At 38.6% G+C, this 6,000-nt stretch overlaps 1 long non-coding RNA gene across 1 annotated transcript; it reads left to right on the top strand.

Moving 5' to 3' along the window:
* The first annotated feature begins 2,427 nt into the window (after positions 1-2,427).
* On the top strand, positions 2,428-2,993 carry LOC108170349 (uncharacterized). The gene is made up of 2 exons (XR_011581025.1): positions 2,428-2,626; positions 2,743-2,993. It is a non-coding gene; the product is annotated as an uncharacterized lncRNA (long non-coding RNA).
* Positions 2,994-6,000: the final 3,007 nt, after the last annotated feature.

A 6,000-nucleotide genomic window follows, 5' to 3' on the forward strand; every position in this document is an offset into this window, starting at 1 on the left:
GGCTTCCCCCCAAGCTATGTAACACCTCACCAAATTAGATTTGTTATTGATTTATGGATGTCCCATTCTGAAGGAAAGGTGCGCCAGATATACTGGACCAGAGTGTCAAAGAATAATGAGTTCCGAGCCTTTTACCATCATTTGAAGTTGGAGGTTATTTTAAACACTTCTTGCTAAGCTATCTGAGTTACATTTGATCAGGCAGAGTCGCGATTCAAGACGAATCAAAGTTCTCACTTCCAAGTCCAAATACACTGATATATCAGATATCAACGGATTCGAGATGTGCATGAAGGAAAATGTTGAAGCTGGAAAGATTCGTTCCGACGAGAACAAGCCTGATATACTGGCAAGGGTTGTCCGGAACCAAAGGGGAAACATGACACCCCGGAACATGAGGAGGTCTGCATTTATCTGCATGAGTAGTATGTACGTTCTAGAGTCGAGTTATCTCTAAAGATTTGGGGGGCGTTTGTTTGCCCTCACTAAGTGGGACTGGATTGGACTAGCTGTTAGTTCAATACTGTGTTTGTTCCATGCTGGGACTAACATTAATGAGACTAAAGGGGACTAGCATGGACAAAACCCTTCACTAAGAGGTCTTAGCGAGACCCCCTAATAACCATGGGACTAGTAAAGACTATCATCTCTCGTCCTCGTCATGCTCAACAACCACTCCCGATAGACTCCTCGTCATCTCCGGTCACCTAGATCATAATAAAATATTAATAATTTATATATTAAATAATATAATATTAGAATTTGTTATTATCCAGCTTCTTAGTCCAACACTGTACCAAACGCTTCACTAAGTTAGTCCAGCTTAGTCGAGTCTAAGCCAGTCCAGCTTAGTCATTGAAGCTAGTCCAGTCCAAGATAGTCCGGCGCAACAAACACCCCCTTGGTGATGCCCGACAGGTAAACAAGTCCCTCATTGAAAACTATTAAAATAAAGGACCTAATTCCTCAAAACGAGACGTAATCCCCAATAAAACGGCAAGAAGTTCACCAAGATGTAATCCTCAACCAAAAAAACTTCACGGTGTCATTCGAAAGATCTCTGAAATGTATAGTATCTAGACTTTTGTTATAGTCACTCCATCTAATCAATGGCTTGTGTCTTTGTAATAATTGAGTCGTCGCTTTGTCGTCATTAGTTCATTATTAATATCTTTATAAAGTAATGTTTAACAAATGAATATGAAATTCCTTGAAACTTTGAAACCCCGTCATCAAAACATGAGCTGATTTCCGTTATCCCTTTCCTCCCTTTCCTCCCACTCCTCTCTATTCTTTCTTCTTTATCTCTTTCTTTCCTCCCACTCCTCTCCCTTCTCTCTTCTGTCTTCTTTCTTCTTATATTTTGTGTCTGTATTCCTTTCCTCCCTCTCGTCTCTTTCCCTTTATTTCCTTTCCTCTGTTTCTTTCACTCTCTTTCTACCTTTGGCATATAGCCAATTTCAGGGCTCCTTGCTGAAATTTTGACCAACTTTTCTGAGCATGACACTAGTTCTCTTCTTTTGAACAAAACAAGACCCATAACATTAAAAACAATCATAAATTAATTTTAATCTAAAATGATTGACGGTAGACAAACTCAAAGATCATTTTTATCGATTTCAAATTTCAGGACTAAAGTGAAAAGTTATTCCAATCTCAAAAATTATTTTAGCTAAAAAACCTAAATTGATTGACATTAAAATCATGGGAGTTTTAACAAAACACTCTCGGTACTGTTCACTTTTAACGAAAAAACACATTTATACCTTTTCTAGTACTATTCACTATACCTTTAAAAAAGGCTTTTCATTAAAATGGAAGTTTTTTTGGACTTTTCGTTAGTTTTCCTTAAAATCATTACTCCGATTTCATTAAAACTTGAAGTTTGAATAAGGACAAATTTGCCAAAAGTCAAGGAATGTTCAAATGGAAAAGAGAGTTCGTATAGAAATATAGAAATATAAAACGTGCTTGGTATGGGGAGGAGTTTTCGGGAAAGGAAGATTATATTCATACATCTTAAATTACTTGTCCCACACCTTTTTATTTTTTTAATATTTTTCTATCAAGGGTTAGTGATGTGTAAAAAATATTAAAAAATTAATAAAGTATGAAAAAAGAAATTTAAGATGTGTGAATATAATCTCTCTTCGTAAAAATAGCCATGCATCACGATTCACGAACTGGACATTGGCTATCTGGCATTGCATCTCTGTGCAGTAAGTGTTAAGGTCATTTAAGTCTTTTTGACCTCTTTCTTGGTTGGATTTATAAGATTACAAAAGAGTTGGAAGGGAAATAAAAATTGGTCATTTTCCAAATTTAATTTATTCTTTCCTTTCCCATGCAAACTACTAACGAGTAACGACCTTTGCTTTTCTCTTTCCTCCAACTTTACTTCAAAGAAAATTTCCCAACATTTTCATTACCTTCCTTGTCCTCTCTCTGCAACTCCCACACGTCAATTCTCTCTCTCTCTCTCTCTCTCTCTCTCTCTCTCTCTCTCTCTCTCTCTCTCGCCAAGAACTCAATCTATTTCTCCACAACCACGAGTCCAAGGCCTCCTGGTTAGGCCTCTCCCCGACCTTCCTCACGTTAAGTGTAATAATTCAGATCATAAACCCAGGTTAGTTCCAAATCACAAATTGTTGTTGAAGGCTCTTAGATTCTTAGTCTCGATTTCTTCATCTACTTTCCTTAACTAGCTGAGTATTAATCTGCTCTTTCTTTTGTGTACCAAAGGAAGGATATGCCAGAGATATTTAGTTTCACTACTGAGGGAATACTGTGAAGATTGAAGCAGTAGCTCCAATGGAGGTAGATGAAGAAACTGAGGTTTAGAGAGAGAGAGAGATAGAGAGATTTGAGAGAAGTTTTCTTTTGTATTTCTTGTATATTGCATCAGTGATTACACCTTTAGCTATGTGTATTTATATTATTACATTCCTTGCTCCATAAGCTAAGATATGAATTCTATCAATTTAACAACCTTAGCACCATATCCTAACAACCTTGTAACTTCCTTTGGATCTTGTGACACTTGTCCTCATCTAGACCTTGAATTGCTTTCACTTGGATTTTGCTCTTTGTGCTTGTTGTCCTTAATCTTCATCTTTGTGTTTGTTTATACTCTTACATCCCCCCTCAATCTCATGCTTGAGTGAATTGAGCATGAGATTGCCACAGTGATGTTGAAACAAGGGTGCAGATAAACCCTTTGTGAAAATATCAGCGAACTGATCAGCAGAAGAAACATGTTGAACGTGAAGATCTCCTCTTGTCACCTTTTCACGAACAAAATGATAGTCAATCTCAATGTGCTTGGACTTCGCATGAAACACAAGATTTGTTGAAAGGGCAATGGCTGAAATGTTATCGCAGTGAATCATTGGGGCTTGAGAGAGAGGAATATGTAAATCACAAAGCAACTGTCGAATCCAGGATAGTTCAGCAGCTGTGATAGCAAGAGCTCGATACTCAGCTTCTGTGGATGACCGTGATACTGTATGCTGCTTCTTTGAGGACCAAGAAATAGGATTGGATCCAAGAAAAACTATAAATCCGTAGGTGGATCGTCTGTCATTTGGATCCCCAGCCCAGTCGGCATCACTATAGGATTGAAGAGATAGCAGTCCAAGTTTAAAATGTATCCCATAATCTGGTGTGCCCTTGAGATATCGGATGATCCGTTTTACTGCAATGACATGGGACTCCATAGGATTATGCATGAATTGGCAAGCTTGATTCACGGAGAAGGCTATGTCAGGCCTTGTAAATGTGAGATATTGAAGGGCTCCCACGACACTTCTGTATTGATCGGGACTGTGATACGGCTTGCCATCATCTTTTAAGAGTCGATGATATGGTAAACAAGGAGTAGCACAAGGTTTACACTCCTGTAAATCCACCTTGGCAACTAACTCACTGATGTATTTGGATTGTGAAACAAATAAACCTTCTGCAGTGTGACTAATTTGCAGCCCCAAGAAGTAATGTAGATCACCTAAATCCTTCATTTCAAATTCGGTAGTAAGAGCTTTGATGACCTGAGCTATCAACTGAGGAGAACTTCCAGTTAAAATAACATCATCAACATAAAGCAGTAAGACAACAATGCCTTGTTGAGAGGATTGAACAAATAACGATGGATCGGCATGTGAAGACTGGAATCCCAAGGCTGGTAGAAAGCTTGTAAATCTGTCATTCCACGCTCTTGGAGCCTGTTTTAACCCGTAGAGTGACTTGTGAATCTTACAGACATAATTAGATGGATACTGTGTGCTGAGAAATCCTGGAGGCTGTTCCATGTACACTTCTTCTTGTAAAATGCCATGTAAGAAGGCATTTTTTACATCAAGTTGCCGGAGTTGCCAGTGGAACTGTGATGCCAAGGCAAGAATAAGTCGAATGGTTATAGGTTTAACCACCAGACTGAATGTTTCACCGTAGTCGACACCCTTTTCTTGACTATACCCTTTTGCTACAAGCCGTGCTTTATATCGTGCCACAGTGCCATTTGCATTCTTCTTTATTCGATACACCCATTTACACCCAACCAAGTTTTTGTCACTTGGAAGATGAACTAGGGACCATGTTTGTTGAGAATGAAGTGCATCGATCTCTTCCTGCATTGCACTTTGCCATTCTACAACTTTAGAAGCGGCCTTGAATGTTTTTAGCTTAGAGACAAGTGACTGAGAGCCAATACTAGCTGAGAAAGCCTTCCGTTTGACAATACCATTCTTGGAACGTGTTACTATAGGATGCACATTCATTGGTATTGAGAGAACAACATTAAGATGATCATGTTGGAAATCAGGATCCACATGGATGAGATACTGTGTAGGCGTGGTAATTGGTATGTCAACACTTGGAGGTTGAGATGAACTCAAATGTGGGACAGATGCATGTGTTTCCAAGGAATCAGAGGCACTAGATGTAGCCAAGGAATCTGAAGCACTAGATGCAGGCAAGGAATTTGGAGTACTAGATGCATTTGAACGTATTGAATCTGTGTTATGAGATGAGGATGCATGATTATGAAGTGATGATGTGACTTGATTAGTCAATGTAATGCATGGTAATGACGGAGAAGGAAGCAATGATGGAGGTAAGACTACCAAAGGTGAGGTATTGACAAAAACAAAAAACTTGGCATAAGGAAAGTTGGATTCATCAAAAAGCACATGTTTTGATATGTACATTTTTTTTTTTAGCAAGATTTAAACATAGAAAACCTTTATAATCTCCTGCATAGCCCAGAAAAACACATGTAGCTGTTTTTGGTTGTAATTTGGAAGTGTTATATGGTTTCAAGAGAGGAAAACATGCACATCCAAAGATTTTTAAATGACTAATGTGTGGAAGATGACCATATAACAGTTGATAAGGAGACTTCATTTTAAGAATGACACAGGGCAAGCGATTGTTGAGATATACTGCAGTGGCACAAGCATGAAACCAGAAGAGATTAGGTAACTTAGCAGTTTGAAGTAGAGTAATGGCAGTTTCTACAATGTGCCTATGTTTTCTTTCAGCTAATCCGTTCTGTTCAGGAGTGTGTGGGCATGATTTGTGATGAAGTATACCATTTGTAGTGAGAAAATGTTTAAATTGAGAGCTAATGTACTCTCCACCACCATCACTTTGTAAATTTTTTACAAATACTTGCAAAGGCGGCTTCACTTGCCACTGAACCGCTCATCTGTTCTTGGGGACTTGAAGCAAAACTGACAGGCCTGCATCAAACATTATCCCTGATTCAAGATATCACGCGTGAAGCTGCTGAGCAACTATAAGATCCGCGTGAGGCAGTGGCGTTGTGGGCGCAGAAACTTAAAGACGTAACTAATGATGCCGATGATGTTTTGGAGGAAATTGACTATGAAGTTCTACACCATAGGCTACAGATACAAAACCATTTGAAGAGAAAGGTACTCAACTTCATTTCACTCTCTAATCCGGTTGCATTTCGTCTTAAAGCAGCATATAAAATTAAGA

Source organism: Malus domestica, chromosome 05, assembly GCF_042453785.1.
Source record: "Malus domestica chromosome 05, GDT2T_hap1".
Classification (NCBI taxonomy): Eukaryota; Viridiplantae; Streptophyta; class Magnoliopsida; order Rosales; family Rosaceae; genus Malus; species Malus domestica.